We start from the raw sequence: 18,672 nt of genomic DNA on the forward strand, positions 1-18,672 counted from the left end.
CTTGTATTTCTAATTTGTTCCATAAGAGTGGGCTTAAAGAAAAGGTTTCTCTGAATAATTAGACACATACTGATCATGTCATTCAGTCACTTCCCTCCCCTTCTCCATAAGTCTAGGGACCTCCTCTTTAGAACTCAGTTGTTATCTCCTCTAGGATACCCTGAAGGTTTCTCTTTCTTAGAAAATGGAAACTATGAATTGCAGCCGATTTGTAGTTTAAACAGACCATAACTCAAGTGGGTTGGCAACTCCAATGTTTGTTCACCAGGCCATTAAGCCTGTCACTTCCAAAGGCAGGCTTCAGAGCAAAGTTTGATTTAATTGGCCAAGCCCAAAGAAACAAAAGTTTCCAGGTGCTTTATGCCTGAAGCTTCATGCTTGGGTTTGCCTTGGCTTTTGGCATTTAGATTCAAGAGAAATAAAATAGGTAACATGGCCCTATAAAGATTGAGAACCAGGATAAAACTGTAATTTCACAAGAGTACAAAGGGAAGATTGGGTAATAAAAATGTGGGTCAAAATAAATAGTTTTTCTCACTTTTATATAAATGATACAAAATTTTGGATGGAAAAAGTGGGTACTAGACTAAAGTTGGAGAGTTACCCCATGAGGGTAGGTCTTATTTATTTGATTTGCTTTCTTTATCTTTGTCATGAAGTTTATATCCTTTTCACAAAGGAGTTCAGATATGAGGATACATTCCTTCAACAAACAAGTTACTAATTTAGTAGGAGTCATTTCTGCCTTTGGTTAAAAAAAAAAAAAAAAAAAAAAAGCTTCTTATCCATGAAGGATGTGCCAGAGAGAGGTTATTCCTTGCCAACCCCTTCTTAATTACTGCTTATCCAACTAGAGCAACAGGGTCTTTTATGAGAAATTGTGCAATTTTTAAATGTTGGCAACTGATCACCATTTAAAAACTGAGTAGTTTAATAGTATAATCCATGACCTGAATTTGGCCCATGGGCTCCAGGTTAAGTATGACCTTAGACTGCAAGCTTCTTGAGGAGGTATAAAACTATCTCCTTTCCCCCAAGACCTGTTACACAGGATGCTGAGTGAATGTTTTCCAAATGAATAGATTATTATCAAGAAGCAACCATAGTAACAACTGCAGTTGTCAGTGGTAGCCACTAAGACTTAGTTATTCCCATCACAGTACCTTTGAAAGGATACACTGATCATGATCGTCTCAGAGCAGAGGAATTCTTTTTAAGCCTGGATGTTCTGTTTTCTGACTGCATTGTTGGTCTCTAAACAACAGTATGCTTTGAAGTTGAAAGGGACCCTGTATGTCATCCAGCCAATCTCCTCATGATACAGATGAGAAAACAGGTCAGAACTGCAGACATAGTTCAATGTCATAATGATTCCTAGTCTCTTGGCTCTAAATGCAGAATTTTTCACAACAGGTGGTGATGTTCCTTTGGTCCTAGAATGCCCCAAATCTGCCTTAAAATACAGATACAGGTATATCCTCTGCCTCTAATCCTTCTCCTGAAAGGCCACCAACTCCTATGTATCTTTTCAAATCCTTCCTGTGGAGTCTATTTCAAATCTCAAGTTGTGTGTTTAAAATCTTTCCTGATGGCTCCAATTGAAACTCACTCCCCTAAATCTCTTTAGCATTTACTTTCCTTTTGAATCTTAGCCAACCGTTCCATTTTATTATCATGTGGTTTTTTGCAAGTCTCCCCAATGATAGTAGTAGCTTCTTGGGTCACAGAGCCAGACATGTAGAAGATACTCAATAAATTATTAATAAAATCAATGAACAAAATTTCTAACATATTTACAGAATAGCAGTGAAAGTGTGCAGAACTGCCAACATGATCTAGCTGCATGATCTTGGGCAAATAGCTTAAACTTCTCCAAAATCCAGATATTTAATTTGAAAAATAGATAAGAATAGAACCCATCTTAGAAGGTTGTAGTAAGAATAAAACGAAATGAAATGCTGAATGTCAGGCCTGACCTCTTTGTGTAGAGCAAGTTGGGCTCTATGAGAGGACCTTCTGTTTACCCCATGCATCACAAGGGCAAAAGCCTCCATATTTGGGCTTCCTTTCACAGTTTGTAGGTACAGTTTGATAAGATAAAAAATAGCCTCCAGGGGTCCCTGATGCTAAACTAGGTTACTGTTTAATTTAGCAGCCTATAAACAATCCTAGGTCAACCAGGAAGAATTTTAATACTGCAGTTATAGTCACTCACTGTATTTTTACATTTTATGCTCCTTCAGGGTTTGCAAGCTCCCTAAAATTTACATTTTTTTTTCAGATTCTCAGTCTCATAAAGTCCTGAAAAGAGTTGGGGAAATGGGTTTAATCCTGGGCATTGTTTCTTTTATTGGAAATTTACAAGGAGTGCAAAGAATAATGGTGTGGCCGCTGCATAGTTAAAATTTGATTTGGAAGAAGAATAGCCTCCCCAAGTTGAATCTCTGATTTGACTACAAAAGGCCTTAAAGTGTTTAAAAAAATAAAATCCCACTTTCAAAGGACCCAGCTCTTTTCCACTTTCCTCATTTTCTACTGTTATCTCCTCTTACCTCTTTGGTCCACTGCTAACTGCTTCCCACCTCACTATTCTACTAAGACTATTTTTTTAGGAACTCACCAATTCCCTCTCAGTAGGGTGGCTCCACATCCCCTTTGACACCTATTGTCTTGGCGTAATTATTAAGAGCACTGCTTTTGGTCTCCAAAGTATCCTGATATGGATGATAACTTGTAGGATTTCCTATGTCTTAGTCACCAATGACAGAGGCACTTAGTCTTCAGCCTCACTGATCCTTCTGTTGTATGTGCCACAGTGGGGACTATTGGTCTAGAAAAAATTATTTCTTTTTACACTTTTAGAATACATTCTTTTTGACAACAGAGCCATATGGGTATAAATTCTGGCTCCTTCACCTATTAGCTGTATGACTTTGGAAAACTTCCTTAACACGTGTGTATAATTATTTTTCTGTAGAGCAGGAAACAATAAGAGTACCTTCCATACAGGGTTGATATAAATGGGTTCAGAAGCAAAGTTTCTAATGTAATTGGCATGATGCCTAGCACAGTAAGAGGAAATCATCCTCTTTGTCTCTTGCTTCTGGAAAGCTCTTGGCTCTGACGACTTCCCACAGTCTCCTCTTATCTCTGTGATATGTCTTTTTTTCCTTTTCTGTCACCTGCTACTTTCTATTTATCTTGCTGTCCTCTGATGTCCTTGGCTGTGACTCTTCTGTTTGTGTGTGTGTGTGTATGTACACACACACAGGAACATGGCCGAAGAACATGGCCAGAGAAGTATATATTGGTACAAATGAACAACGGTACCCCAGCAGTTGGTGAGAGCTGAGGGGATGTAGAGTAGTGAGTGTCCAGCCATGTGCTAAAATGGAAGGAGGCTGTAGTACAGAGGAGAGAGAGGGCTCAGAGGCAAGGAGATGCAGAGACTGGCAGAGGAAGGGAGGAAGAGCTGTGCTTCAGGTGAGAAGCCTGAGGCAGGTGGCAGCCATGCCTATTTTTTAATCTGCTTGAGAGACGAGGTTCCATACTGGAGATATCCAGGGTATGAATGATCAAAATAGGAATATCTTCAAGGTGTACTTTTAGAATTTGGAGGAGATTAATCTTTCATGGGTAAGAGGAAGAACAGGAACTTTGGAGTCAGATGGGCTTAGGTTCAAATTTTCCTCTATTTGTGGATTATAGGACAAGACCTAGACTTCCTAGGCCTCAGTATTTTTCATCTGTGCTTGAGAATGAAGACTTGGAGTAGTTTGACTTGGATTTGTATTCTCGTTTTCCTAATTGATAGTTTTGTGGCCTTAGGAGAGTTGCTGAACAATCAGAACTTCCATTCCTCGACTGTTAAATGAGGATAATAATAGTGCCTCCTCACGAGATTATTGTGAGGTTGAATGAGGTAGTGTGAATAAATACTTGGCATGTCTTACAGTATTGGTACATCTCAGATTCTATAAATAGCTTGGCTCCTGTTGTTATTATTCCTTAGTATTCTGAAACTCAATCTCCTTATCTATAAAATGGGAACGGGAATCACTTTCTAGGGATGTTGGGTGGATTTATTGAACCACGATCTGTAAATGCTGGGTGCATAAGGGTCACTAAATAAAATCAGAGATTTAAAGAAGTGTGAGACAAGGTATGACTGGGGTTAATTAAAAGTTATCGTCACTAATTACATTATTTGTATACCACCGTCCTCCTCCTTTTCCTCCCTTCCTTCCTATTTCAGGATTTGTCTCTCCTCCATCCTCCTAAAATATAAATTCCAAAGGCTAAGGACTGCAGCTGTCTTTCTAACTCTCTGCCCTGTACTTGGCACACTTCCTGCTGCATGGTAGATGTCCAACACGAAATTAACATGAAAAATTAGAGAAGTGAGAGAAGAAGCTCAACGGAAATTGTGGGACAGGAAAATGCAGATTTAGTGGCTGGTAAAAAAAAAAAAAAAAAAAGTTGCAGATGAGCAAAAGTTGTAAATTATTTGCAGAATCATGAAAATGAGGGCTAATCTGTGCACGTCCTGAGTCATGATCCAGCTATCTGATGCCAAGTCACTGGCTGATACAGAGGTGCCACCTACCATTGGGGTCCAGGGCTATTGAACTAATTTGCATTGGTTGGAAGATGTCTTTGGTAATGGAGTCACAGTAAAGGATATGAGCTTATATTTGACCCTGGAAAAGGCCGTGGATATCTAATGCAGGGTTAATTTGCCGGTTAATGTCTTGGGTGCTGGAATTCTCTAATGTTTTATACTTATTCTGTTCATTACCCCAGCACATGGTGCTGAAGTCTGTCCAGGAACTGATTGGCTAGTTGACATTAATGATGACAAACTCAGGGTTCCCTGTTTTGTGGATAGTATGTTTCGTCTCCTGCTTTCATACTGAAGTGTCTCACAAAAGACATCTATGCAAAGAAAAACATGAGGTAATTACTGAAATAAGACCCTTCTTTGGTCCAAAAGAGGATACAACTCAGTGGGGTAAACTGAGTTAAATGATGCATTCATTCATTTGGGGGCATATGTGCTTCAGAAGACATCTTTGCATACAACTGTGCACTGTTTCCTTTATTCCCTGCTCTTCAAAATCTCTGCCTGTGTTTTGAAAAACAAACAAGTAAAAAATAATAAAATATAGGCAAGAGAAAAAGTATGCATATTTTTATAGGAGAACCATAAAATGCTAATTTATCCCTGGAAATGAGGATTTATTGGAAAAGGTATGTCCAGTGGGCAAACATATAACTGAGATTGTGACTTTCCAGTTTTCTTTGTCCCCTACTGTGCACAGTGCCAGCTGCCTATAGCCAAGACCCCTGAGCTCTTATTCCTATCTCCAATTCAAGTTATAGATTCTTTTCAAGAAAAAGGAAATAATTACAGACACAATGACTATAAATCCTGAAAAAATAAGTTAGTTTGCTAAAATTGTTTTTTCCAGTCTCTGACAGTGGCTTGTTCTTCTCACCTTTATTGTTCTTACAACAGGGACCTGTCAGACCATGTTCTAGAACTAAAGGGATGAGATGGAGAAAGTAGTTGTGGTCCCTGCTATTATGGAACTGATTGAGGATAGCAATTCTGGGCATCTCTGTCCCCACCATTTATTCTTTGTTTTATTCTCCTTTCCTTTTTACCTTGTCCTCTCGCTTCTCTGGATTTTCAGTTCATTTTTATGGCATCCTTATTAGAAGCGAATGGGGCCCCAGAAATAAAACATCTGTGTCTGTGGGAAAATATTATGATGTATTTACTTGTGCAACTATGTTAAAAGATCTAATCTCTGAAAAGGAGGCAAATTGAATTCCCCCAGGAAAGCCAGAAATGTGGTCCTAGAGACCAATAGGAGGGAACATTGAAGAAGAGAAGTGTAAGAAATACAAACCATCAACTTCATATGGTGGCTTTTCTATACATGTTTGCTGAAACGAAGCTGGTTCAGAAGGCAAGAAAGACTTCATGTCTCAGGACCTGCAAGCTGGTACCTTGTCATCATTTTTCTCTTTCGAACGAAAAACCCAGCCTTTTCCCTTTCACACTTATAGAAGCCTATCTCTTCATTGGAAATCAGAAACTCACACACTCTAAGAAAAGCATTTGTTGAGGGATTACTCCATGCCAGCTTATGTGCTAAATATATATTTTTTTCTTTTTTAACATGCATTCTGCTATTTAACTAAGTCCTCATGGCAACACCAGGAGGTAGGTATTTTTGTCCTTATTTTTATAGATGGTAAATTAAGAATCAGAGACAAGGTTATTTTCCAAGATTGTACTGATAATATATAAAAGAGCTAGAGTTTGAACTGCAGTCTGTTAGACTGAGACCCACCTCTCCCCATGCTTTAATGCTCGATTCTTTCATACTCACATTCTGGGAGATGATGCCTGTCGGTGCTTTCTCTTTTCCAAGATAAAGTTAGGGTGCGTGTACATGGTGTGCACATGTATGTGATTGTGTTTGTTCCCATGTATGTGCTCATGAACATATTTTCACGTGTATTTTAAAATAAGAGACATGATAGTCTTACCTCAGAGAATGTAGCTTTTGGCCAGAAAAGGAAATTTCCTCAGGATAGTTTGAGCAGCTCTCAAATAAGTAGATGGAGACTTTTCCTCAGTCTTCTCAGGGGAGTCATGGTCTCTCATTTCAGTTTTTATAGGGGCCTAGCCTGCAGTTTATGAGCATCATCTTTTCAGCAGGCAGGAGCAGTGGCTTATGTTAATGAACTTCTCCTCGCTCCCATACCTTCAAAGGTGAGGAATGGGAAGGCATCACAGGGAGTAAAGTTATAATCCAAGATGGGACCATGTGAAATTGACACCTTCTTACTCATCTCGGCTGCTCCCTTGTATGTCTTACGCCCCCATCTCCATTAAGTTCTAAAGTTCATTCTTGATAGCATCGCAGTGAGACTCTCATGATCGTGGTTTTATTTTATGAATTGGCATGAAGACTCGGGAAGGTTAGATACTGCTTTCAGTCCTAAAACCTTATTGGAAAATAATTTTTTAAATATTTTAATGGATTTTCTTACCTGGTAAATATGAATCCAAAGGCAGATAATGACAAGACAAAATAAATGAACAATTTATAGAATGTGGATTTGAGGAACAGAAAGCTGAGTGTGAATCCTGGCTCTGGTGTTCACTAGGCCCGGGAAAGGTTTAAACTGCAGTCTTTCTGTGCCTGCATCTTCTCACCTGTACTGTACTGATAATACTTAATTTCATAAAGTTTCAGGGAAGATAAAGTGAGTTAGGTGCTTAAGTGTCCAGCATAGTATTATACTAGGACCTAGTCAGTGTTCACTAGTAATAATTAACATTAACAGCAGTTTCCAGCTATACCTATTCTTTTATCATTTACCACATACATTGACATCTTGTCATTTCATCTCTACCATAGAGAGATGTACGCAGCTTTATTTGCTTACATGAAACACAAGATAGAATAGCTGATTTACTTTGATCCTCATTACTGTGTTTTTTCCAAGGGAAGAGACTCTCTTGGCCCCATGAGACTCAGGGATGAGCCTGAACTCTATACTTAAGGCAGTTTTACTGACCTTCCAAGATAAAACAAAACATCTTAGGGATAAGTGATCCTCTGTGAGCTCCCAGCTCATCCCTGGCCTTTGATCAAGGACCATAAAGAATAAGACAGCAGCATAAACCATTCCACCTATGGCAAATGCTTCATGAATATCATGGGTCTGCATTTGCTACCCTTATTTGGGCCTTGGTTCTTCTCACTTTTCCAATGCATTTTAAAAGAGCAGTAGTATTCTATTTACCAACAAGCATTTCCAGAAACTCTCTAGAATCTGACAATTTTAGGTGCCAACCTCAGTACTATGCTTTATTTGGTCTCTGTAATAGAGGGTAAATTAGACAACACCATTATATGATTTCAAAGTTGTTGACCTCTGAATTTTTATCTGGAAAAAAATGTGTGGAGGACTTTCTCTCTGCCGGAAACTGAACTTAGTCCCAAAGAGCCACTTTGCCTCTCTGAAAAGAGAAGACATAACATATAGAGACAAACTAAAGAATGGACAAGGACAGAAAATATATATTTCAAATGAGAAAAAAGTGTTCCAAAGGTAGAGAGTGCTTGAGATTCAAACGAGAGGGAGATTATCAACCGCATTTCCAGAATTTTGCCTGGAAACTTTATTTCAATGGTAAAACACATTTTATAATTAATCTGGATTCTATGAGTCACTGGTTCTTTGGGGTAGGGAGATGAGGAAAGGAAAATAGGTTGAGAGTCTTGTCTCAAAAATGAGATCAGGGGACTGGAAACAGAAATGGAAAATGAAGTCGACTTTAACAGTATTTTATTGCAATCGTGGCGTCAGGTGGGGCTATGGTTTTATCTGAAGCTCAGTTTGAAAAAGATTTTCTTCCAGGCTTACATGATTGTCGGCAGTATTTAATTCTTGCAAGCTATGAGATTGAGGGCCTCATTTTCTTGCAGACTGTTACCTCAACCCCTTGTTACAAAGCCTTCTCAACAGGACTACTTCCTTCCTCAAAGTCAGCCAGGGAGAGAGCCTGCTTTTATGATGGTTATTATAATCTTACCTATTGTAGCCAAGTATACATAATTAAATGGATCCTGTCATTTTTATGACACTATCAGTTAGAATCAAGTAGCTGGTCTTGCCAGCTAGAAAATAAAATTACACAAGGGTGTGAATCCTAGGAGGCAGGGATCGAGAAGGACACCCTAAAATCTATCACAGATTTTAAATTGTTGATCTTTGAAATATAACCTTGATTTAACAAGAATGCATTGAATTAGTTCTATGTTTTGGGATCTTCTCAACAAAGTGAAAGCTACAGAGATGAACAAAGCTCAACGTGCTTTTGAGAAGCTTATAGTCTCAGTCTAGTAAAGAAGATAACGTGTAAATACATAACTTGAGGATGAAGCACAGAGGATAAGAATCAGCAAAGGGCAATGGTCTTTGGAATTGGGGAGGGATTTCTTCCAGAGGGTAGAAGAATTTTTAATTAGGATTATAGGATAAATGGGATTTGGGCAGTGAACAAAGAACAGCACAATTGTGAAAATGGACCACAGAGGTTTCAACACAGCCTTGAAGTTAGGTTTGATACCAAATATTGTCATTAAAAAAGTTGGAGGACCGTTTCTTTTCTGAAGGTTAATGAATCGATATATTGATAACTAAGACAGCTATTACAGAGATGAAATGAGGTGGTGCCAGAGAGTTCAAGCAGAATTAAAAGCTTTGCAAGGGATTTCCTGCTAGGCCAGTGTCCTGGGAAGCAGCTAAATTATGTAGCAGTGACAGTTCAAAACCTCTTACGAAATATCTGTGGAAGTTTCTTAAAGCCATATTTCAGTTGTTTATAATCCTCAGACACAGGAGTTAGCATCCCTAGAAAGTGAACCCAGATGAAATTTGTCTGCACAGTTTAGGTTTAAAATGTGGCCTATTTTGAGCAGTGGCTTTGCTACATTCATCAAGGAAAGTAGGTGGAATTTCCCTCAGCAAGGCCTTATCGATCATCTAGTGCCCTTCAGAAAATAGCAGTGTGTGTTAAGCTGTGATTTGTCAGGGAAAAATACAAAAGATGTTGTTTCCCTGAAGTAGTTTGTCCCATGAATGTTTCTCCAGGAGAAAAGTTGTCAGTTATCAACATGATAGCACTTTTTTTTTTTAATTTTTATTTTATATTGGAGCATAGTTGATTAACAATGTTGTATTAGTTTCAGGTGTACAGCAAAGTGATTCAGTTATACATATACATGTACATGATAGCACTTTTAACAACTTTTATTTTGCTTCTTTCTTTTCGACAATTTCAAAATTATAGGAAAATTGTAAAAATAATACACCAAAATTTCCTATAACGTTCACCTAGATTCTGAAACTCTTGACATTTTACCACCTTTTCTTTTATAATTCTCTAAATCTGCCATAAATATATGTGTGTATGTGCAATATTTTTGAACCATTTAAGATTAAGTTATAGACATGATCCTTCACTACCCTGAATACTTTTCATGTGCATTCTTTACATCAAAGGACATTTTCCTAAATATCCATAAAACACATCAAAATCAAGAACTTAATGTTAATAAATACAACCATCTAATCTACAAATGCTATCAATAATTTGGACAATTTTTATCAATATTGTTTTTTTACAGAAAATATCATAGATATTTTGACATATATCCCTCAGTATAATAACACAGAGTATTTTAATTGCCCTAAAAATTCTCTGTGCTCTGCCTGTTTTACTCTCCCTCCTCATCTTCTCCAACAAGCACTAATATTTTTAGTCTCCATAGTTTTCCTTTATCAGAACATCATATAGTTGGAATTATACAGTACATATCCTTTTGAGACTGGCTTCTTTCACTTAGTAGTATGCATGTAAGTTACCTTCATGGCTTGAGAGCTCATTTCTTTTTAGTGCTGGATAGCATTCCCTTTTATAGATGTACCACAGTTTATCCACTCATGTACTGAAAGACATCTTTGTTGCTTCTATGTTCTGACAATTATAAATAAAGCTACTGTAAACAACTTTGTACAGGTTTTTGTGTGGACATATGTTATCAGTTTCTTTGGGTAAATACCAAGGAGCCTGACTCCTAAATGTTATGGTAAAATTATGTTGAGTTTTGTTAGAAAATGCCAAAATGTCTTCCAAAGTGTCTGTACTATTTTGCATTCCCACCAGCAGAGAATGAGTGTTGCTTTTCCTCCACAACCTTGCCAGGACTTGGTGTTGTCAGAGTTTTGGTGTTTTTTGAGCTTTCTGCATCTGTGGTTTGGTGTCTGACACTAATTTAGGAGATTCTCAGACATTATTTTAAAGATTTCTTCTGTTCCTTTCTCTTTCTTCTCCTTCTGGTATTATCGCATGCATGTGTTATGATTTTTTGTAGTTGTCCTACAGTCCATGGGTATTTTGTTCTTTTTTGTTTGTTTGGTGTGTTTTTTTTTTCTGTCTTTGTTCTCTTTGCTTTTTGGCTTTTAAGGTTCTATTGATATATCCTCTAACACAGAGATTCTTTCCTCTGCCATGTCCAATCTACTAATAAGCAAATCAAAAAAGTTTTTGTTTCTATTACAATATTTTTGATCTTAACATTTCTTTTGGGTTCTTGCTTAGTATTTACATCTCTCTGTGAACATTGTCCATCTGTTCTCACATGCTATCGACTTTATCCAGATACCCTTAGCATATAAATTATAAGTTTAAATACTTGGTCTGATTGTTCCAACATCCTTCATGTATGGTCTGATGATTCTCTGTCTCTTCAAACTGTGTTTTTGTCTTTTAGTATCCCTTGTAATTTTTTGCTAGCTGGACATAACCAGGTAAAGGTAACTGCTGTGAATAGGCTGTTAGTAATGTGGTGGTGAGATGGTGGGGGGTGGGATGGGGAAATAATATGATTAGGTGTAAGTTCTTAGTGAGCTTGTGCTCTGGACTAAGAACTTCACAAGTGTTTGTTTCTTTTTTTCTCCCCTCTTACGTAGGGCAGGAAGGCTAGAGGGGACTGAAGTTGGATATTTCCCTTTCCTGAAGTCACTTAGGCTCTGATAGTACCCCAGTAGGTTAAGCTGTGGTTAATTAGTTTTCTCAAGGACAGTCCTTGTTAAGAACAGAGTGATCTTGGAGTATTTGAAAATGGTTCCTTTCCTCTGCCCCCTGCCAGAAACATGGGGGAATTTTTCTCTGTATACTGTGAGAACCTGCTTGAGCTCCTGGAGGTAAATCTTATAAAATTGTGTGGCTCCTCCTATGACTGGGTCTCCCTGGATTTTTTAATTCTCAGAGCTGTCTGCACAGAACTTCAAGTAATCCATCAATTACAGTTCAGGTGTTTCTATTCAGGCACTGGTTCCCATAGAAGTTTCAGTGTGCAAGTCTTGGTTTTGGTGAGCTGTGACTCACTGTATTTGCCTGTCCGTTTCTCCAGTCTTGGGACCAGTGACTGGCCCTGTGTCCTCCCATTCTCTTATGGATCCAAGGATGGTTGAGTTTTCAGTCTGTTCAGCTTTTTACTTGATAGGATGGAGTGGCAACCTCCAAGGTCCTCCCATGTGGAACTGGAAACCAGAAGTGTTCGACATTGTTTCTCTAAGAAATTACCCAGTATGAGAGAATGTATTTAATTCAGTTATGTCTTTTTAGTGTTTGAGGATCATTTCTCCATTTTTTTCTAATCTTTCATGATTTTTTTTTCAAGATTACAGGCAAGTGATTTTGTCAAATGTTGCTCACTATTCAATTTGAGTTTTCTCATGATTGGATCCAGGTTACATATTTTGGCCCAAATATTATAGAAAAATTACTGTGTTCTTGTTGAATCATATCTGATGCCACTACAAATGGATTTGTCTCATAATTTGTGCTAACATTAGTGTCGCTTGGTTAAGGTTGTGTTTCAGTTTCTCCTTTGTACAATTAATTATTCCAAAGAGAAAAGAACATAAGTGTTTTATGGGGACATATTTGAAATCCTGTCAACTCTTTTTTCTCGTTACATTTCTCATTAGTTTTGACACATCGTTATTTCTTGCCTGAATCAATTATTGCTATAGAAGGTATCAAATGTTTATAATACTGTCATTCCTCCTACATTTATTAGTGGGCATTTTGCTCTAAAGAAGGGTTTCCTCTTCATCTATTTAAACATATATTTATATCAATATGCACTCATGGGTTTTTATTTTACTTAATGGATTTTAATTGTTTGCTGTCATTATTAATTCTTATGCTCAAATTACCCAAATTGACCAGTAGAAACCTCTTGCAAGGGCACTCCTCTGTCCTTTGGGCCTTTTATTATTCTCTGAACTCTTTTTCTTGGTTGGCACAATAAGTTATTCCAGTTTCATCTGTGCGTTCACTATCCAAGTCTTAATGTTATTTTTCCAATGAGCTCTGGTTCATTTTAATGGAAAATGGATTTAAAAATCAAGATCTGGGTTTGCTATTTCTACTGACTTTGCTATTTAGGTTTGCTCTTTCTACTGACTTCAGTGGATAGAGCTGGAAATATTGGGCTTCCCTGGTGGCGCAGTGGTTGAGAGTCTGCCTGCCGATGCAGGGGACGCGGATTCGAGCTCTGGTCTGGGAGGATCCCACATGCCACGGAGCAACTAGGCCCGTGAGTCACAATTACTGAGCCTGTGCATCTGGAGCCTGTGCTCCATAACAGGAGAGGCCGTGATAGTGAGAGGCCCGCGCACTGTGATGAAGAGTGGCCCCCACTTGCCGCAACTAGAGAAAGCCCTTGCACAGAAACGAAGACCCAACACAGCCAAAAATAAATAAAAAATTAAAAACAAACAAACAAAAAAATTCCCTTTAAAAAAAAAAGCTGGAAATATTATGTGTGTATATATTACACACATACTCTTCCTATGTTTATATCTGTATCTGTACTTCCAATTCAAATCCAACAACTTGTGGTTCATTCTAGGCTGCTACTTTCCACATTTGTAACTCTCTAATAGTGAGAAACCTGTCTCCCATTATCTTCAGTATATTTTCTTATTTGCTCATTACCCTGTGTGTTTCTAATCCACTACCAACTCCTTACCAGGACAGCCACCCTACTTATATGTGTTCTTGCTGTGCACTGAACACCCAGAGTGAAACTTGCTCAGATACTCACTTTGCTCAGCCCCAAATCCTGGTGGTCCACTCCTTCACTCAGCCCTCTTCCTGTTTGTCTCCAAATCTTGCCATGCTACTGTTTTTATTAGCTGCCTTCCTTACTCGGTTCTAAATCAGATCAGGCCACCACCACATTAGCTGCCTTCCCCTCTTATTCCTGAACTTCATCAACATCCTCCAGCAAATACTCACGAGGAGCCAAGGAAAATAAAGAAGAAAGAATAAAGCACGTGGTAAAAGCTTTGACTCAGCAGTTTAATTGGGCTTTGAACCTAACATAATATCTCCTTGCCTAGAACATTTCTGGAACACAAGTTAGAAACTGCCATTGGAGCCACCAGTTGGTGTTTTCCTTTATGACGATATCACCACCTCGTGTGCCAGTGTTATGAGTTCTTCCTATCCACTTTCAAATATCCATCACCTTCTCTCACAAATATATTATTTAGTTAATTATGAGAAAAGAGAGGCTGTGTGTGACAATGTAATTTCACTACTCAGAGTCTGACCAACTACTTGATAGGGCTTTTTAGAGGTCACAGTGATTAAATGATTAAGAATATGCATGAATTCTGCTCTTGGGCTGTCTGCATTAAAAACTCACCTCTGTCTCTTACTAGGACAGGAAGTTATGTGTACGGATGAACATTGGTATCGATCAGACAGATCTGTGTTCAAATCCCAAATATATCCATAATAGTTAAATGACTCTGAAGAAACCCCTAATATCTCTGATCCAAGAGGTAGGAGAACTTGGGAGAGTTTTGTTCAAGAGTTGGATGTTGAGGGGGAAACTACTGCAGTGAAGACAGCAAAGAAAGTGGGGCTTCTGAGGAGAGACAGATACTCAAAGTTTGATGAACTGTGATGGGTTGTTAGGCTAGTATGGATGCTTTGGGGGAGGGACCACCTGGGAAGGATATTGGTCACTTCAGCAGTAGAGATGAATTCTAACCTTCTAAGTACTCCCTATCCATGTGTGTGCTTGCCAGTTGACCCACACAGTCCAGTGGTCCTTTGCAGATAGGGGAGACAAGGAAAACTTCGCTACTCACTTGGAATTAGAAGTGTCTGGAGGAAATTATTATTATTTTTTTAATTTTTAAATTTTGTTTTGTTTTGTTTTATGGTACATGGGCCTCTCACTGTTGTGGCCTCTCCCATTGCGGAGCACAGGCTCCGGATGCGCAGGCTCAGTGGCCATGGCTCACGGGCCTAGCCACTCCACGGCATGTGGGATCTTCCCGGACAGGGGCACGAACCCATGTCCCCTCCATTGGCAAGCGGACTCTCAACCACTGGGCCACCAGGGAAGCCCAGGAGGAAATTATTTAAGTAGAGATGTCTACACATAAGTTCCAAGCTCAATAACTCAGATCTGTCATCCTGCTTGCTCTTGGAATTTACAATAATTTCTGCTAGATCCTAACACAGAGGTCTTATTCGTGGGATATGAGTTTATTACTTGTGGGAGAAGCTTTTCAGCTGTAGTAAAAGGTTCTTGGTACACATATAACTGTTTCTGTTACAAGGATATCCAGGAGCTTGTCTCCCTCAGAGTTGATTTTGAAGAAGGTTCTGAAGGAGTTGTATTGAAGACCCTTGGGGACTTGACATTTTGGTGTTGGTCGTGTATCAATCCATTATTTTCTGATAGATATGGCCTGATTTTTATCTTTCTCCCTAAGCCAGCAAATTACAGCAGGGAAAGCCCACATTAAAAGTGGCATTCGGGACATTCTGACACATGCTACAACATAAATGAACCTTGAGAATATTATGCTAGGTGAAACAAACCAGTCACAAGTGGCAAATATTGTGTGATTCCGGTTATATGAGGTACCTAGAGTAGTCAGGTTCATGAAGGCAGAAAGTAGGATGGTGGCTCCAGGGGATGGGGAATGGGGAATTGTTGTTTAATGGGTATAGAGTTCTTATTCGGCCAGATGAAAAGGGTTCTGGAGATGGATGATGGTGATGGTTTCACAGGAATATGAATGAACATACTTAATGATTCTGAACTGTAGGCTTAAAAATAGAATGGTGAATTTTATGTTTATTTCCCTGCAGTTAAAAATAAATAAGGCAAGTTATATTTTTTAAGTGGCATTTAGATATTTAGAAAAAAATAAATTTTCTGTCCATTTATATGTCAGACCATGGGAGTGAGGATTGATATTACTGATTCCTAGGACACCATGATATCCACTTGGAGTTTCTAGATTCCTGTTTAGCTAGAGGTTTCATGTTCTAGGACAGTGGTTGGTGGAAGTTGGGCACGAAAGAAGGGGGAGGGTAAAGGAAGGCATAAAAAGCATAAAATGATATAATTTTAGAGTCTCTGGAGCACCATGCTTTTTCTCTTCCCCTTGAGAACTTTTGGCTGAGCTAGGTTTTATGCAATATCCCTGCTTTAAGTCGTTTCATTGAAAGCTGCAGTTGAAACAACAACTTAAGTCGCCATCTCCACTTTTCACAATCCCTCCACATCTCACCAAAGGGTACTTATTTTTTTCAGATTCAAGATGCCAGCAACTTGATTTTCCGTTTTTCCTTTGCTTAAGTTTGTGTATTTTTGTCAGAGCTCCCTTTATGTGGATAAATGTGAGACTGCTTACTCATTGCTGTCTGATTTATACCTTGTTTAGTCTGTAGAAAGAGAAGTATAAGGCAAACACAACTCTATACGCAGTACTATTAGCAGTGATATCATTAGAAGATCATTTCTTAGCAAATATTAAATATTCAAAGAGTTATCTTGTCTACTTTCCTTAGAGAGGAGGGATATGATTTAACAGTCTTTCATATTAGTAACTGAAATCTAAAACTATAATTTTTAACATTGGATTAAATCATGCACGTTATGGTCTGGATCTTTGTGTCCCCCCTCCCCCAAATTCATATGTCAAAACCTGTCCTCCAAAGTTAGGAGGTGGGGGCCTTTCAGAGGTGATTAGATCATGAGGATGGATCCCTCCTGAATGGGATTAGAGCTCTTATAAAAGAGACCCAAGAGAGCTCTCTCAACTCTTCTTTCATTTGAGGTTACAGCTAGAAGGTGCTGTCTGTGAACCAGAAAGTAGGATGTTACCAGACACTGAATCTGCTAACACCTTGATCTTGGACTTCTAGCTTTCAGAACTGTGAGAAATAAATTTATGTCTGTAAACTACCCAGTCTGTGATATTCTGTTCGAGTATCCCAAGAAGACTAAGAAAGAAAATGGGTACCTAGAAGTGGAGGTGCTTCTGTAACAAATACCTAAAATGTGGAAGTGACTTTAGAAATGGGAAAAGGGTAGAGGTTGGAAGAGTTTTGAGATGCATGGTAGAAAAAATTTGTACTGCTGTGAAGGGACAGTTAATGGTGATTCTGGTGAGAGCACAGAAAAAAAAAAAAAAAAGCTGTAGTGAAAGCCTCTGTCTTCTTAGAGAATACCTAAGTGGTCATGAACAGAATCTTGGTAGAAATGTGGACAGTAAAGGTCATTCAAATGAGATCTTAGATGGAAATGAGGGACATATTATTGACAACTGGAAGAAAGCAGTCCTCGTTATAAAGTGGAAAAGAGTTTGGCTGAATTGTGTTCGTGTCTTAGTATTTTGTGGAAGGTAAAACTTGTGAGTGATAAAACGATATTTGAATGAGGAAATTTCTAAGCAAACTGTTGAAGGAGCAGCCTTGTTCCTTTTGACTGCTGTAGTAAAATGTGAGAAGAGATAAATGACTTAAAGATGCAAGTGTTCACCAACAAACACATGAAAAAATGCTCAACATCATTAATCATTAGAGAAATGCAAATAAAAACTACAATGTGATATCATCTCACACTGGTCAGAATGGCCATCATCAAAAAATCTAGAAACAATAAATGCTGAAGAGGGTGTGGAGAAAAGGGAACCCTCATACACTGTTGGTGGGAATGTAAATTGATACAGCCACTATGGAGAACAGTATGGAGGTTCCTTAAAAAACTAAAAATAGAACTACCATATGACCCAGCAATCCCACTACTGGGCATATACCTTGAGAAAACCATAATTCAAAAAGAGTCATGTACCACAATGTTCATTGCAGCTCTATTTACAATAGCCCGGAGATGGAAACAACCTAAGTGTCCATCATCAGATGAATGGATAAAGAAGATGTGGCACATATATACAATGGAATATTACTCAGCCATAAAAAGAAACGAAATTGAGTTATTTGTAGTGAGGTGGATGGACCTAGAGACTGTCATACAGAGTGAAGTCAGTCAGAAAGAGATAAACAAATACCGTATGCTAACACATATATATGGAATCTAAAAAAAAAAAAAAAGTCATGAAAAACCTAGGGGCAAGACGGAAATAAAGACACAGACATATTAGAGAATGGACTTGAGGACACGGGGAGGGGGAAGGGTAAGCTGGCACGAAGTGAGAGAGTGGTATGGACATATATACACTACCAAATGTAAAATAGCTAGTGGGAAGCAGCCGCAAAGCACAGGGAGATCAGCTCAGTGCTTTGTGACCAGCTAGAAGGGTGGGATAGGGAGGGTGCGAGGGAGGGAGACACAAGAGGGAAGAGATATGGGGATATATGTATATGTATAGCTGATTCACTTTGTTATAAAGCAGAAACTAACACACCATTGTAAAGCAGTTATACTCCAATAAAGATGTTAAAAAAATTAAGAAAAAAAGAAAGCACATGGTGGAATAAGCAGTAGATGAGGACTATGTAGACCTCATCCTGGTCCTGTCCCTAAGTTGCTGAGTGACTCAATGCATGACTTCATATTTCTGGCACCAGTTTCCTCAACTATCAAATGAAAAACCTAGACTGACAGTCTCTGGGGCTCCTGCCCAGTCTAAAATTTCATGAGGTGCCATCCTTCATGACTTAAAACACTAAGCAATGCAATCCCATGTCTTCCCCGTGAAGTCACTGCTGAAATTTGGGGGATCAGAAGACAT

Source organism: Hyperoodon ampullatus, assembly GCF_949752795.1.
Source record: "Hyperoodon ampullatus genome assembly, chromosome: 1".
Classification (NCBI taxonomy): domain Eukaryota; kingdom Metazoa; phylum Chordata; class Mammalia; order Artiodactyla; family Ziphiidae; genus Hyperoodon; species Hyperoodon ampullatus.